Source organism: Sorex fumeus, unplaced genomic scaffold (genome assembly GCF_029834395.1).
Source record: "Sorex fumeus unplaced genomic scaffold, SorFum_2.1 ptg000034l, whole genome shotgun sequence".
In the NCBI taxonomy this organism is placed as follows: domain Eukaryota; kingdom Metazoa; phylum Chordata; class Mammalia; order Eulipotyphla; family Soricidae; genus Sorex; species Sorex fumeus.
This window is the reverse complement of record NW_026606091.1, coordinates 38112160-38130794: the sequence shown is the minus strand read 5'-3', so window position 1 is coordinate 38130794 and position 18635 is coordinate 38112160.

Here is an 18635-nt window from a genome sequence, read left to right as displayed (position 1 = left end):
TTTTTATTTTACAAAAATAAGTGTCTTAGAAAAATATGTAATGATTATAAATATCATGACCTTATTCTATGCCCTCAAGTGAGCAAGTGTTTGTTTTCATTGATCTTGTTCTTAATGAGAAAAAAAGATATATTGTTCTTGTTCTTAATGAGATAAAAGATATATAATAGGCAAGCTGGTGCAGTTAAGAATTCTTCAAGAATTCATGTAAGTTCTCAACCCAGTTAAATATACTGGAATTTCTGGAGCTCTTTAAATTCTACAATACTTACATCACAGTAGAAACACACCAAATTAGATTGGAAAGTAACATAGAAGCCAACTCAGTCCAATAAACAAAAACAATAACACAGAAAGCTCAACTAGCAAAAAAGAGCTAGTTGGAAACCCTCCCAAAATAACTTAATTATCTTATTTCAAAAATTTTCTTTTACTGAAATGTTTTTTTGATAGTTTCATTAACCACTTAGTGAGAACAAATAATATAAAATAAATTATTTTGTGCTTGCTAACGAGGCAGGCTTGGAGGGTGGTTGAGAAAATGGGGACAGTGATGGAGAGAAGGTCACACTGGTGTTGGGATTGGTGTTGAAGTATTGCATGACACACAAATGTATAATGGACAACTTTGTAAACTGTGATGTTTAATAAGAAAAAAAAGAGAAAATAGAATTCTTAAATTTAAGCTAAAAAAAATGAGACAGAGTTGGCATTTGCTCTCATGCAGCCTACCTGGTTTTGATCACTGACATCTATTATAGTCCCCAGAGCCTGCTGGGAATGATCCCTGAGCTCAGAAATAGGAGGAAGCCCTGAGCACTGCTAGGTATGACCACCCATTTTTTTTTTCTCAAAAAGTAGAGGGGAGAGGGAAAGAATCAATCAAGCAGTTGTTCATTTCAGTTTCCTAAATCACACAATCAGTTAAAAACATAACTGAAGGGAAAGAGTTAATACAATGGGTAGGGTACATGCCTTATTTATAGTAACTAGCATTCTATTTCTGACATATTGATCTCCCAGTTCCCACCAAGAGTGACCCCCTTAACATTGACACAGAAGTAAACCCTGAACACCAACACTTGTTTTCTAAAATAAAAACTAAAAACATGTTGTTGAATGCATGCATGCAAAATAATACACAAACCATTAGTCAAACATAGCTATTTGCATATTTCTTTTGGATAAATGCAATAATAACAGCATCCCGTAAATATTTTTCTGACTCTTTAATAATCATTTCACCTTTTATCCCTTCCCAAAAGCAAATAACTCAGTTTCTAACATTTAGTCATGTCTGTTCCGATCTTTACATAACAAGTTAGTATATATTATTTTGTGTCAACTTTTTCTTATAATTTACACACAGTTTATAAAATCCAGGGTGAATATATATGCGTGTAACAGTAATTACAAAATTCTTAGCACTTGAGTTCAAGATTTTGTGCCGTGACATAAGCAGTCATTAGTTTGATGTACCCATTATACAACTTTAATGTCAGTTCAAGTTCAGTGGTGAAAAAAGTACTTGAAAACAGGGTTATAATTTGTCCTCATCAAAATATAGGGGCCTTACTCTTGAGAATGTATATGCAAGCAGCAAGGGCAACTGAAATATATTCCTTTGTCTGTGGTAAATTTCTGTGTCTATCAGCTAAGGGAGCCTGCAGGTAGAGTAATGATTTTGGACATGCTGTTTCTAATGAGAACACTGAGGTCGTCTCATGAATTCTTATGCTGCAAGTACATGGTATTGTCTGCAAAGGCCTAAAATATGTTTCTCACTAGAAATTTAAATTAAAATTTGGCCCTAGGGAGTGGTGCATATTAAAAACAAATTTTGTAAGCTACAATTCATTTCAAAATGTTTTTGTTGCTGAAACTATACACTGAGAAGAAAAGCACAAAATATATGGCCTGGTTATCTGATTAGTTTATATCATTTTTGTTTCAAGATGATAAAATACATTTTTATATTATCTCATGGAGGTGGATATAGACATTATACTAAGTCCTATATTATATTCTTTCTACTATATACAGGTACAGATTGACCTGCTGGCCGCACCATATCCCCAGAATCCAGTTCTACTGCATGCAAGGAAAATGTCATACATATCTTATACTGTCACTCCAGCCCCAAGATAGTTGATTTTGATGAGACAGCAGAAATAAAGAAAAAAATTAACTTTCTGATGAAAGGCGAAAAAAATTAAAAGAAAACTAAAATAGATACAGCCAAAGAGAAGGACCACATGGAGGGCGGGAACCACAGATCCCGGAGGAAAAAAAAAAAAAACAGGTTCCAAAAAGAGTCGAGATCACCGGGAAGTCCCAGATGGGGTAGGTACCGCATCCCGCCTCCCCCAGATGGAACCCCGGTGACCAGAAGCCTCTACAAGCACAGCTCGAGTGTGCGGGAACTAGGACTTTTTCTCAAATCTGCCGGGACTATAGCTCCCAAGTAACCTCTGATTCTGGAAGTCATGCCCACAGCCCGCCCCCCAGCGCCATCTTTACAACATACAGCCAAAGAGAAGGACCACATGGAGGGCGGGAACCACAGATCCCAGAGAAAAAAAAAACAGGTTCCAAAAAGAGCCGAGATCACCGGGAAGTCCCAGATGGGGTAGGTACTGCATCCCGCCTCCCCCAGATGGAACCCCGGTGACCAGAAGCCTCTACAAGCACAGCTCGAGTATGCGGGAACTAGGACTTTTTCTCAAAACCGCTCGGCCGCTTATGCCGACGCGCGACATCTCTCTATATACAAAGTGATCAATGGGAAGTAAACCACCCAACCTTTCTCCCTGAAAATCAGAGTTAAGTTTGGAGCACGGCCACAGCCCCAGAAACACAAGAACTTAATGCAGAACCCAGCAGCTTGGAGCAGAAAAGTGAACGGACTATGCGTTAATCCAGGCCATCAAGTCTGCCGGAGGGGAAAGGGTGTCGCTCCCTTTCGCCCTCCTCCCTCTGGAAAGAAAGATGGCAGCCACATGGGAGCCTTGTGGACAGCAGGTATGAGCCGGGGGTGTGGGGGCGACTAAAACCTCATGGTAAGGGGGATGTTTCGGTCCATCCTTCACGCCCTACCGAGGTCACCAGTTGCCCCCCATGAGCGGCTCTCCAGCACAGCCACGGCCCCAGAAGCACAAGGACTTAATGCAGAACCCGGCAGCTTGGAGCAGAAAAGTGAAAGGACTATGCGTTAATCCAGGCCATCATGTCTGTCCGGAGGGGAAAAGGTGTTGCCCCATTCGCCCTCTCCTCTCTGGAAAGAAAGATGGCGGCCGCATGGGAGCCTTGTGGACAGCAAGTATGAGCCGGGGGTGTGGGGGCGACTAAAACCTCATGGGAAGGGGGACGTTCCGGTCCGTCCTTCATGCATACCGAGGCCACCAGTTGCCCCCCACGAGTGGCTCTCCAGCACGGCCACAGCCCCAGAAGCACAAGGACTTAATGCAGAACCCAGCAGCTTGGAGCAGAAAAGTGAACGGACTATGCGTTAATCCAGGCCATCAAGTCTGCCAGAGGGGAAAGGGTGTTGTCCCATTCGCCCTCTCCTCTCTGGAAAGAAAGATGGCGGCCGCATGGGAACCTTGTGGACAGCAGGTATGAGCCGGGGGTGTGGGGGCGACTAAAACCTCATGGGAAGGGGGGCGTTTCGGTCCACCCTTCACGCTCTACCGTGGCCACCAGTTGCCCCCCACGAGCGGCTCTCCAGCACGGCCACGACTCCAGAACACAGAAACCAATTTCTTAGCTATCTGACTTTCAGTAGAAATACTTCCAGGGTCAATAGGTAAAATAGCAGAAATCCAAAACCAACATTTAATTCTTGAACCCAGCTGTAGAAAGCAAATCACTTCACAATGCTTTTTCAGCATGTCTGATTTGGGGGGGGGGGTAAACTCTAAATAATAGTGGTGAATCTTTTATTGAAACAATGAATCTAATCAAAGCAGATAGAGTGTTAACTAGAATTCATCTGCCCCACAGGGACTGGGAGGGGTGGGGGTGGGGTTTTATTGGGGTTCTTCATGGTAAAAAATAAGTATTGGTAAAGGGAAATGTGTTTGATATTTGCATGACTGAGACCTAAACCTGAAAGCTTTGTAACCTTTCCCACAGTGATTCAATAAATAAATAAAAATAAATAAAATAAAAAAAAAGAAAATTAAAATAGATGCTAAATTAAGGTCAGAATTTTTTTTCCTAAATTGAATGAGAAGTGAGTAAGTTTAATAAAACAGACTGAGATTCTGTAGAAATCTTAAAAATCATGGAGAAAAGCAGATGGTCATCACTGACTTCATTCTCTCCTTAAGCAGATCCTGACATAGGTTTATATTTGAAGTAAATAGTTTTACATGTTTTATTTAGTTGGTGTAATTAAACCGTTTGGTTTATTTTAAAAGTTTGTCTTTGCACAGTGGGCTGGAGTGATGGCACAGTGGGTAGGGTGTTTGCCTTGCATGTGGCCGACCCAAGATCAATAGCCTGGCAAGCTACCGAGAGTATTCTTTCCACATGGCAGAGCCTGGCAAGCTCCCCGTGGCATATGCAATATGCCAAAAACAGTAACAACAAGCCTCACAGTGGAGACATTACTGGTGCTCACTCGAGCAAATCGATGAACAATAGGAGGGTAGTGCTACAGCGCTACTTATAACTACATCATACTTTATAGTTAGATACGAAATAAAATTCAGTCATTAAAGTCTGAATACAAAAAAGTTTAATGTTGATTCTAAGATATTGTTTGGAGTAATAGGGACCTGAGAGGTTATGTATATATTCTAAAGCAATAGAAAAAGTATCTTGCTACCATCTCAGAAAATGATCATTATCAATATAGACTGTGTATAATAGAAAATAGAAGTGTATATATGATTTCAGCATAAAACAATTCAATATAAATATTAGTTATTCAATATATTGATACTACAAATTTCCATTTTTATGACAACACCCTTTCAAATTTTGAATGAAATATTTCTTCCAGTCTTAACAAATACAAAGCATGATATAAATTTTCATCATTGTGGTAAGATGTTTTCATCTTGCACAAAAGCTTTCATTCCCTATTAACCGGCATTATATTCCTACCCTATGTCAGAATATTAAACAGATCATAAGAAGTTGCCCTTCTTTTATACTGTATACTATCAACTATCTTGACATATATTCTGGACAATTTTGAACAGATATATTGCTTAAAGATTATTATACAAAGTTTATGAAGCTTTCAAAAAGCATATTTATAAAAATGTATAATCATTTATGTGTCAAATACTTGCAAGTTAACCAACTATTATTATCTACATAACCTACTTTATTGATGAAAACATTGGCGGTAATTTAAAGTATATATTTTAAGGATACACTTATTATACCTATAAGAGAAACATATAATTTGTGATGATAAAAGGAAATTTGTGGTCTGCATTGTACTATTAACATATGCTGCTTATATATAACTCAGAGTCATAGGAGATCAAAGGGAAGCTTTCAGACATAATCTTTGAAAGAAGAATAAGGGTTTAGCTGTAGGAAGCAGTAAAAGAATTCAACAAATCTTTAGTGTCTTGTGGGTTTTCATCAGATTTGTTGAAAGAGGATCTTTGCAAAAAAATGTTCTCAAAGATAGATTCAACTATGTTATTTAAATGCCCTTATATTTGGGAAAAATTGTATACTTTCAAATAAACTAGCTAATTTGTTAGACTATCAAATATCTAAGGAATGGAATAGAAAAGCTGATGGTGACTTGAGCTTTAAAAGCATAAATTTAGCTCATGAGGCAGCTTTCCAACCGTGGAGTAATCTTCCTGACTCTTGTCTCTACTATTGTTGGACGTTAGTTTCAAATTATGTTATTTTATATTCCATAAGGGCTGGAGCGATAGCACAGAGGTAGGGCGTTCGCCTTACAAGCGGCCAACATGGCCGACCCGAGTTCGATTCCTCCGCCCCTCTCGGAGAGCCCGGCAAGCTACCGAGAGTATTCGATATGCCAGACACAGTAACAACAAAGTCTCCAATGGAGACGTTACTGGGCCCGCTCGAGCAAATCGACGATCAACGGGAGGGCCTTTACCTTTTATATTCCACAAATGAGTGCAATCTTCTATGTCTGCCCCTCTCTTTCTGACGCATTTCACTTAGCATGATATTCACCATGTCCATGCATGTATAAGCAAATTTCATGACTTCATATTTCCTAACTGCTACATAGTATTTTATTGTATAGATGTTCCATAGTTTCTTTAACCAGTCTTCTGTTCTCAAGCACAGGATGTTTCCAGATTCTGGCTAATGTGAACAGTGCTGCAATGAACATATATGTGCAGATGTCATTTTACTGTACTTTTTTTGCACCCCTAGGATATGTTCCTGGAAGTCATATTGGTGGGTCATATGGAAGCTCAATTTCTAGTTTTTTGAGGAATGCCCATATTGTTTTCCAGAAAGGCTGGAACAGTCGGCATTCCCATCAACAATGAAAGAGTCCTTTCTCCCCACATCCTTGCCAATACTGGTGGTTCTTGTTCTTTTGATGTGTGCCAGTCTCTGCTGGGATAGAGAAGGGAGCACTAAGTCAATGATGGAGGGATCACTTGGGATGGGAACTGTGTGCCGAAAATAGATAAAGGACCAAACATGATGACCTCTCAGTATCTGTATTGCAAAATATAATTCCCAAAAGTAGATAGTGAGCAAGAAGGAAATTGTCTGCCATAGAGGTAGGGAATGGGATGGGGTGGGAGTGGCAGGAGGGATACTAGGGACATTGGTGGTGGAAAATGTACAATGCTGGAGGGATGGATGTTCGATTATTGTATGACTGAAACTCAATTAATGAAAGCTATGTAACTGTATATCACAGCAATTCATTAAAAAATAAATAAATTTTAGAAAAGTATTCAAAAGTATTCTTTTAATGCATTCATTATGGTTTTAATAATTTGAAAAAGACAAATTTAATAGATAAGAATTGAAAAGAATTAGAAGAGGTCAATTGTGTAAACTTTTCTTAGTAAAATGAATAGTATGCAAATATTCCTTTCAGGTTTTGTTTTAACTGGGCTAACTAGTAATTGCTTACTTTCTTTTTTTACCTTTTAATAAGCAATTTGTTTTTTCTTTCTTATAATTTCCATGGCTGGAACCATAGCACAGCGGGCAGGGCATTTGCCTTGCACGTGGTCAACCCAGGTTGGATTCCTCCATACATCTCGGAGAGCCTGGCAGATCCTGGAAAGCTACCCGTGGCTTATTCGATAGGCCAAAAGCAGTAACAGAAAGTCTCACAGTGGAGACATTCCTAGAGCCCGATCGAGCAAATTGATGAATAATGGGAGAACAGTGCTATAGTGCTACAGTGCTATAATTTCCACAGTTCTTCCTTAGTATTTACAGAGGAATTATTCTTTTTTCAAAAGTTAGTCATACAGCCTTATTCATTAAGTAATTGTCAACTATAAGTTTGATAGGTTTTTCAGCTTGCAAAAAGTTGATGGCATTCTGTTGAAAGTAATCTTCAATGACCATTTAATTTACTTTTAATGATTGTCATTCATTGTTTATATGGTGACTTTCTCATATAATGCATCCAAAAGCTACAAGTTCCTTGCTCTGAAAATTCTAAGCCCTTCCCCTTAAGAGTTAGACATAATTGAAGAGTAAAAATCTCAACCTTTGCTCACATTTTTTTAAAATTTTGATGAAACAATGCACCACAGAAATAGAATATAACATTCTGAAAGAAGCTCAAATAGAGAGATGATGGAATTTAGGACCAAATAGGAACTTCCATATATTTTGAACTTTGACTATAAGGGATGAAGACGTAAATTTTCCATCTTCCTCTGGAGACTACAATAAAGGATACTTATTCTGCTAGCATAAGACAAATCCTATATGTACAGAGTAAAAATCTTATTAAAAACCATGTATTTCGCCATGCATGCTAGGGGAAAGGGCAGCTCAGATAGAGACGGGAGCACCAAATAAAAGGTGTTGGGAGGATCCTCCCAGGATGGGAGAAGCATGCTGAAAGTAGACTATAGACCGAAAATGATTGCCACTCAATGCCTCTTTTGCAAACCAGAGCACCCAAAAGGAGAGAGAGAAGAAAAGGCAATGCCCTGCCACTGAGGTAGGGTGGGATGGGAAGGATGGGGGGTGGGAGGGATCTGTGGTGGTGGAAAATGGGCACTGGTGGAAGGATGGGTACTTGATCATTGTATAATTGAAACCCAAGCACAAAAATTTGTAAGTCTACAACTGTACCTCATGGTGTTTAACTAATAAAATTTTTTTAAAAACCATATATTTCATTGTCTGAGTCATTAAGTAATAGAAAAACTGATAATGTATCACTTTGCTTTGCCACTATCTTTATTTGCAAATGGTTAAAGCTTCACCTGTCTACCAATTAATTTTGTGTATTTAACACCTTGTGTAATACATACCAAATAATAACAGCACTAATATTTTTCCTTGCACTATTACTGTATTCTGTCTATTTCATATTTATGTAAGTTCTTTTCTTAATATTAAAATGGAAATTTCCAAGAACCACAAGGATAGTACAAGCATTGAGTGACTGAGCCTAATTCAATATTGGCACGTGTATATGGTGTCTCACATACTTCCAGGAGTGGTACTTAAGCAGAGTTAGAAGTATGTGTTGAGTATTTCTGGGTTTGATTCCCTCCAGAGACAAATAACAATTCCATTATTACCTTTAGATGAATCTTAGAATTTTTTTTCAAAAAAGCAACTTGTAATGGATGGTAGTTAACATCTTTTGCTATAAAATAATGATAGTACACATAAGAAACAAAAGCAACATCATAAAATTCTTCGGGGACTTTATTGATTTGACTTATAAAAAATTCACTAGCACTATGGCAAGAACACTAGTACGGAGGGTAGGGTACTTGCAATTTGCCAATCAGTTTGATCCTCAGCATCACACATGGTTCCCTGAGCACATCCAGGAGTGGCCCCCTGATTATAGAGCCAGAACTAAATCCTAAGAACTACTGGGAATTCACACTCCATCCCCCCCCCCAAAAGAAAAGCAAAAAAGGAACAGAATCATGCAAAAAAAATAAAGCACTGATTCAATTAAGAGCTAAAGCATGGGGTATGATGCCGCCAGCAGGTCAATCTATATCTGTGAGGTGAGTGCTTCAGCAGCCTGGTGGTATCTTGAGACTTCTAGATACACCAAAATTGCTGCTGTGCCTTTGGCCAGACCCCAACAACTTGGGGTCAAGTTTACCAAGAAAATAAACGGCCAAAAGTTAGGCATGTGGGAGACACACCCACAAACCACCTCCAGTTCAGCTATATAATTGGAGGCATGGCCTCTCTGGTTTCTGATCAAACTGCTTAACAGTCATGATCCCAGAGACTCAGAAACAAATCTCAGAACCCAGCGACTTTTGGCAGAAAAGTGTCTGGTGTCTGGTCCCCACAGTAGGTTATCAGCACTGGGACACCCCAGGTTGGAATAGGTTTTATACCTTGGCCTGTTCCCCCAGTGGGTCAGTAGCTGCCATCATCCAGAGGTTATTGGACACTCATGCTTGGGCCCACAGTGACATGACACACAGGGCCTCACAGGATCAGGGTGGAGCTGGCCCTATCCTCCTGGTCCCAACAAGACTCCAATCACTGCCCACGAATGACCTCTCTGGCTCCTGATCAAGCTGCTTAATGGCCATGATCCAAGAGACTCCAAAACAAATCTCGGAACCCAGCAGCTTTAGGCAGAAGTGCTTCTGGTCCCTCCAGTAGGTTATCAGTGCCTGGCCACCCCAGGGGGAAAGGGTGCTTTCCCTCCACTTGCTCTTCCTTGGTGGCTCAGTGGCTGCTATCCTCCAGAGGCCATTGGACACCCAAGTTTGGGCCCACAGTGACAAGACACACGAGGCCTTACGGGATGGGGTGAAACCAGCCCTTTCCTCCCCGCCCCAATGAGACCCAGACTTGCCACCCACAAATGGCTGCTCTGGCTTCTGATCAAGCTGCTTAACGGCCATGATCCAAGAGACTCAGAAAGAAATATCAGAACCCAGCGACTTTTGGCAGAAATGCCTCCAGTCCCTGCAGTAGGTTACCGGGGTCGAGCCAACCCCAATGGGAATAGGTTTCCTGCCTTGGCCTGTTCTCCCTGGCAACTCGGTGGCTGCCATCCTACAGGGGTTATTGGAGTGTCAGGTTTGGGCCCGCAGTGACAAGACACGTGGGACCTCACGGGATGGGGTGGAGCGGGCCCTCTCCTCCCTCAAGTTGCCGCCCCCAAGTGACCTCTCTGACTCCTGATCAAACTGCCTAATGGCCACGATCCAAGAGACTTAGAAGCAAATCTCGGAACCCAGCAGGTTTTGACAGAAATCCCTCCAGTTTCATTGTTAAAATTTCGGAATTCCAAAATTGCTCGGCCACTACTGAGGCTGCATGACTTCATATGTTATTCATAATCAGCAATAAAAAATGAATTGTCTATGGTTGCCTTTTTGGCATATCTGAGTGTTGGGGTAAAATCAGAAATAATAATGGTGGGTCTGGTGTCTAAATGTTGAATGTGATCCAAGTAGAGAGAGAGTAATGTGGAAGTCATCTGCCTCACAGATAGGGGGAAGCTGTGGGATATGGGGTATACTGGGAAGCTGTGGGATATGGGGTATACTGGGATTTTTCATGGTGGAAAATGGGCACTGGTGAAGGAACGGGTGTTTCATCACTGTATGACCGAGACTTAAACCAGAAAGCTTTGTAACTGCTCTCACAGTGATTCAATAAATAAATTTATTAAAAGGAAAAAAAAGTAAGGTAGAGTTCATGCCTTATTCAATCAGCCTAACCAATGACTGAATAAATATCAATATTCCGACATTAAAATTTAAAAAAAAAAAAAGAGCTAAAGCAGGTACCATTTTTTTTATCCTCCCACATTCTTCTGTCCTATTCCAGAGGATGAAACTTATAGTGGTAGCTGATCCATAGAGAGGCCAAAGAATTTCATCTGTTAAAATTATCTGTATTCCTCATTCTTTTAATGAACTGTAACAACTGTGCAATGAATCAATCGACTAGGAGGAGAGGATGCCCTGGGGGTGAGCAGTGGAATCTGTGAGAGTGAAATCTTTTAACTGAAGCAAAATCTGTCTTCTAAGCCTATTAATAATGTGAACAAAGTGTAAAAGAACTGGAAAATGCCTCATAACTGCAATAACCTTTTATATATAATATTCAAGTTTTATTTAAGATTAAATAAAAAATGTCCCTTTCAGATTTGTATGCATTCATAAAATTTGTATATATGATAACTCTCTAAAATGAATGCTATCTACAAACTTAGATATAAACTCATAAATGTACAAACAGCATTCATTTTATGTAAAAATAGAGTTATAGTATTCATTTTTATATCTTTTAATTTAAGTACAGTTTAATTTGTGTCTATTTTTGTCTTTATTCTTTCTTTTCAACTAGGTTGAAACTTGAGTCCACATTATTTTTTTAGTAATACTTGGATGTCAGAAGCTTCTCTCTTATATGCTGTCATTGTAATAACAATATAGTAGTAAAAGATGAGTCTTTGTGTAAAAAGAAAAACTCTTGGGTCGGAGAGATAGTACAGGGGTTAAAGCACCCTTGATTATGGTCAGCCTCAGTTCAATCCCTGGAAGCACATGTGCCCCTGAGCATTTTGGTTGCAACCAGGAGGCCCTGGAAAACGACAGTGACAGCTCAGGGAATTCCTAGAACTGCAGGATACATGGGACATAGCATCCTTAGGCCCCATATTGAAAGGCAGGTACTGTTGACTGACAGGCACGGGTGTTTCAGCACCATTTGGGAGGCCCCTCCTATCCAAAGAGGAAAACTCTGAACCTTTTCATTTCCAGAAAAGTCCTGTTGCAGGAAGGTTTGCTTAACATTCATAGGTTATCATTGCTAGTTAAGTACAAAATTATTAGTTTCGTATTGAAAATTAAATTTTGTGCAAAGCAGGCAGGGCATTTATCTTGCACGCGGCTGACTGGGGCATCCTGGGTTCGATTACCTGCCCCTCTCTGAGGTCCAGCAAGCTACTGAGAGTATCTCACCCATGTGGCAAAGTCTGGCAAGCTACCCATGTCGTATTCGATATACCAAACACAGTAACAAGTCTCACAATAGAGACGTTACTAGGCCCACTCAAGCAAATTGATGAACAATGCGAGGAGAGTGACAGTGACAGTTTAAAATCATTCCAATACAAATAATAATAGTAATTATAGAATATCCATATTTTCTTTCATTTCATTTCTATTATGAAAAAAGGAGGAATTCAAGAAGAGAAGAGAATCTCTTTATTAATATTGTTGAACAATACTACAACTGTATCTGGGATTTGATATTGGTTTTAGATGTTTCTGTTTCTTAGGTGAAGCATTTTATTGGTACTTTAAAGCACCTATACACTCTCCAATATACACATGTGCATGCAAACACACACACACACACACACAGAGTCTTAATGTTTGTAAATCTGCCCATCCCTACAATCACATATTACTTTCTCATTACATTACATTCAATATGGATCTTTTCCTTTTAATCCCAGATCTGTTGCTACTGTAGTAACTGTTGCTCCAACATGGCCCACAGTTGATCCATGGGAATTATTCTTTTCTCAAAACATATGTAGTGCTAGAGACATAAGCCCAAAGTGGACACTACTCTTTTCTGCTTTACTATTATCTATTTCTTATTTTCTATATTTCAACTAAAGACTAAAAATACCCATTTAATGTCTTTTTCCTAACTGCCAGCCAATATATGAAGCTTACCATAGTATTCTCTTAAATCATCTAGCAGGAAAGGAGAAATTTATTGCATTATAGCTGCTTTGTTTAAACAGATAATATATTAAAATTTTTCTGGTTCTAACCAATAATGTAAACACTTACAAAAGTAAATAAACCAGTAATTTAATCAATTTTTACAGCTTCCAGGAAAATCTGTCTCCAACATTGTTTTGGTATTTGACATGTCTTGAAAATTTCAAGTTTTAATATTTTATTGTGATAACATTAATCTATTTATGTTGCCATTTATGTGCTAAACCTAGCATAATTAATTTAAAAATAGGGCTACTTATGTTTGCCTTTATTGCTCATATCAGTAAGTGCTATGCCATGTATTACAAAACAAGTGATTTTGGACAATCTGTATTAATTCTTTCTATTATTTGATTCTGTATGTAACATGATACAAGTTCTTATTTTGACTGTCTCCAAAGGATAATGAAATCTTACTACTTGTTCATTTTCACCTTTATTCTCTTTCATGGTCTGACTAGTTGACTACAATAACCTGCTTCTGTTTTTGGACCAAACTACTCCATTCTTTCATCATTGCCTTTCATCGTGCTGATGAACTTTAAAAATGCATGCTTTGCATGCAGCTGGCATACAACCCAGGCACCCAAGATCCGTCAGGAATGATCCCTGAGCACACTGTGGGGAGTAAGCCCTAAGCACTACTAGCTTTGGCCCCCAAACAAACAAAAAATCCATGGTGTATGAATACACATGTACTCTGTCTAGGTGTCATTTTCTACTTAACACTATTTTTCATTTCCTTAGTAAGTGCTAAATTAGTAAATTCGCAAGATTTTTAACTTATCAGTCATTATCCTCCACTCTTGGATCACCTGAGACAGACCCTGTTTACCATTTAAATATCAGTTAATATAACAAATAACATTACTTTAAAAAGGTCCCCTATGATTATCGAAAGCAAAAAGCCTTCTAAAAAAGCAATTACAATTCCTTTTTTACTTCATTAAGTCTTCCTACTACATTTACAAGGAATTTAGTATATGTTGGCATACATTCTTTCTTATTTCTTGCCATAAGTCAATATACTAGATTTTTAAAGACAAGAAACATCTTTCCTTTACAACTCCATTTCTGGTTGTAAGGTTTTCTTATTGTTAGCATAATTTATTCACATGATATGAGCTTTTTCCTTTACAAAAATGTTTCCCTATGGATATTTTTCCATAATTTTTTCTAAGGTTTTATTCAGTAAATTTATTCATGTATTCATAGATCTATGTTGATTTTTGATTGTCTAATAGATATCATACTAAGATATAATATATATAAAATAATTTACTGACTATAATGATAAAGATGCACTGATGACATGGTTAAAATATGTGCATATGAAGATAGTAGGAAGATGGTAGAGCAAATAAAGCTCTAGGGGGTAGCCATCCAGAACAAATTCTTTATAATGAGTATAAAAAATGTGGTTAGAAACATTCAAAGCAAAATAAACATCTTATATCATTGTGTCTGATTGAATTTTGAAATATGTATAAATATGGAGATATTCTGATGATACAAAATTCGGCATCAATATACGCTTAGAACATTAAACTTTAACAAGTCTAATAAATAGTGAAGTTTTAAAATAAATTATATTTGGGTTCATTTATATTTACAAAGTATCTGTTTTTGCGATTTACAGAGAACTCACAGATTAGGTTCAAAATTGAGAGTTATTCTATAATCCAATTAAGCAGTCATGAAGACATCTCCTCGGAGAAGCATGGATGTTGGTAAATTTGAAAAAGACTTCTAATGGCAGAAATTTTAAGATGATGTGATTAATTTGTCATAAGTGTGAAAAAAGCTCAAGGATAACTTGTTGTTTCCTGAGTGGGTGGTAGAAAGGTACAGTGAAGAAGATATTTGAAATTTGAGATTATTGAGTTAATTTTGAAGTGTCTAGGAGTTTTAAAGATACAGAAGTGCACTAGGCAGAGTTGATAACATTTTGTTGGAAGTCATTAAAAATTGTTATTTTGAAGCCTTAGATGCATCGAATTAAATAATCAAAGAAACTATATTTAACTTCAATGTGGTCAATAAGCACTCTGATGCTGAACTGTCAGGTCACCTAAATTGGTGATAGAATTGAATTGGAGGGAAAACTGTGAGCAATTTGATAAACCCTTTGATTAATGGGGATTGACTCTAAATCCCAATCAATAAATGACAGATGAGAAAGGGTATTTGCTATAGGACAGAATTGATAGTTTTTAAAGCAATATTGTTAGAAAATATTTGAAGATGAATGATCTGAAATGAGTTTTGAAAACATAGGCATTTTATCTCTAATTTCAGAAATTGGAAAATATAGGAATTAAATAAGAAATAAATTTTCTTTCAGAACTATAGAAGTAGAGTTTTCAGGTTAGAGAAATACTGCCTTTTGTTACAAATTAACATTTTCCAAGCACAGTTTAGGTCATCAGTGCTCTGCTTATAATAAAAATAAAGCAGAGTAGCATAGCGTTAAGCATGTGATGCGGTAAAAAGAAAAATACAAAGCAAATAAGACTATGATGTGGAATTTAAGTTTTAAAATAAAAGTTTTCAATACATTTGCATTAAGATAAACCTGAGATAAAGCCTGTGGTGGAATGACAGTGAATAACTACTTTATTTGTCTCTGAAAATGCATAGATTTATAAGCTTAATCAACAGTTATAGAAGTTTAGAAAACACTGCTTCACAGCTTTCTTCTAAATTATGTGCATAAAAATATTGTTTCTGCTGTGGGGTATGCAAAGGAAATCTTTATTAATAAGAAACATACAAATATAATTGCAGGGGTCAGGAAATAATAGAGTGGTGAGAATCATGCTAGACATTTGCCTGACCCAGGTAATTCCTGATATCACGTTGTTTCCTAAATATCACTAGGTGCAACATTGAAGACCCTGGATATTCCCAGGGTACTTTAGCTAATCCCTGGCACCACATGATCTGAATAGCATCATCTACTCACACAAATGACGGTTTTAACTGACAGTCACTGGTGGTGCCCTTGTGTGTCTTGAATATTAGTTGCGAGTATACAACTCCCTCAAAAAAAATGCCAATAAATAGTTATACTTCCATCATCACTCTTAATGTAAGGTCATCTCTCTTACTTAATAACTATAATTTCATAGGATTAATGTTGTCTGAGCTTTGCATATAGTTACCCCCTTGAGCAAAAGAGAAGAGGGGATCTTTTAAAAAGAAAAAAAGAAAAGAAATGACAGGGAGTAAGGCACTTCCCTTGCCTGGAGTCAGCATTGATTCTATTCCCTCTGTCCCAGTCACTGTCACTGTCCTCCCGTTGTTCATCGATTTGCTTGAGCGGGCCCAGTAACATCTCCATTGGAGACTTTGTTGTTACTGTGTTTGGCATATCGAATACATCACGGATAGCTTGCAAGGCTCTGCCGTGCGGGCGAGATACTCTTGGTAGCTTGCCTGGGCTCTCTGAGAGGGACAGAGGAATCAAACTCGGTTGGCCATGTTGGCTGCATGCAAGAGGAATGCCCTACGGCTGTGCTATGGCTCTAGCCCCAGTAAAAGGTAAAGGTAAAGGCCCTCCCGTTGATCGTCGATTTGCTCGAGCGGGCCCAGTAACGTCTCCATTGGAGACTTTGTTGTTACTGTGTCTGGCATATCGAATACTCTCGGTAGCTTAACGGGCTCTCCGAGAGGGGCGGAGGAATCGAACTCGGGTCGGCCATGTTGGCCGCTTGTAAGGCGAACGCCCTACCCACTGTGCTATCTCTCCAGCCCCAGTAACAAAACAAAATGAAACAAAAGAAAACAAAATGAGTAAAATACAAAGGAAGATTAACATATTGCCCAAAAGAAATCGAATGCATTTTTAACAACTAACCTCTATTCTTGCATTTATTATATTGAATTAATTTTTATTAAATTTGAGAGAAATTCAGGATCAGGGTGAAATATTTTTCAGAGCTGCACTGCATATAGCGCAGTATTTGTTGACATATTAATTACTTTAACGATCACTTTTTTTAACCAATTCAGTAATCACTGAGAACACCTTTGATAAAATTATTTTATCAAGTTGCTAAAAATCATAATTCATAATTTTTTCCTATAAGGAATATTTCTAGACTGAAATGCTAGTTTTTTGTTTTAGATTTAAAGCAAGCACTTTAGGAGCTGGAGAGATAGTATAGCAAGTAGGACACTGACCTCACATGTGACCATTCTGGGTTTGATCCCCAGAATCCCATATGGTCTCCTAAGAACTGCCAGGAGTAACTACAGAATGCAGAGCCAGGAGTAACCTCTGAACATCTCCAGGTGTGGCCCAAAAATAAACAAAATATAAACACTTCAAACAAATTAATGATGACACTTTTTGAGTTCTTTATTGGCTATCAGTACTGAGAAGCTACAGCATGGTTTTTGTTCCTTCTGGCACAATCAACATACTCAGAGGGACAGAGTATAGAAATTGAAAAACTCTAGTCACATACCCAACCCAGTTGTTCATGTAGCACTTAAAAGGCAATTATGAGAAGAGGAGAATGTTTCAAGAATATGAAACTATATTGTTTCAGAGGGAAAGGTTTTGAAATGCCCATCTGTGAGAAGCACAGAAATGCACCACTAAAATGGACTCAAATAGTAATCACGATGTAATTTGCAGAGTTTGTCAAAGCTATTACATTTTAGTCACCCATAAAAAGAAAATCCTTAATCCTCTTAATAGGCCTGTCCTTTTATTTACTCATATCTTTGTCCTCTCAGTGCAGATAAGTGGACGAAATAGACTTCCACAGTACTTTTGTGGTTGTCATTATTAGACTAAATATACCAAGCTTAATGAAGGCAATTTCATTCTTTATTGTCAAAGTAGAATGCAACTGATTATGTAGTTTTGATATGCTTGTGACTATTTGAAAATGAAATGTCTCTCAATAAATCTTAAAATTCCAACATACAATAAAAATAGAGACTCATTTGTTTCATTCTCAACTCCATGACTGACCTTAAATGTATTACAAATAAGCCAAGCAACTGGATAATGCCTTTGAACAAATGGCTAATGTTCTTTACCAGTTGGTGAATTAGTATAGTGTGCTTGTGTGAAAATCCTTCCTCCACCTAAACATTTGCTTTATTCAAACAATTGTTTCTTTATGATTTTAAGAGAATACATTTTTACTTTATATATGGAAAGGCAGAAATAAAAGAGCAACTGTTCTTTCATTTTTCTTTTTTTCTTCTTTTGGTTTTGCTTTTTGGCCTTGGGACCACACCCAGCAATGCTCAAGGCTTACTCCTGGCTCTAGGCTCATGACCACTCCTGGCAGTGCTCACGGGACAACATGGGGATGCCAGGGAGAGAACCCAGGTTCACCCCCATACACAGCAAATTCCTGGACCAATGTCTTACTGCTCCGGTTCCCAAAGCATGGCTTTTTTTCCCTTTTTTTCTTTTTTGCTTTTTGGATCACACCCAGAGATTCTCAGAAGTTATTCCTGCCTCTGCACTCAGAAATTACTCCTGGCGGTGCTTCGGGGACCATATGGGATGCCGGGGATCGAACCCAGGTCGGCTGTGTGCAAGGCAAACACCCTACCCGCTGTGCTATCGCTCCAGCCCTAAGCATGGCTTTTTATATAGGGGTTTCACATTTTTGTAGTTTTACAAATTTGGTAAATTATTGTGCTTCTTATTTCTTGGCTCTTTGTTTGTTAGGGTTTGCTGCAGGTTGACTTTAG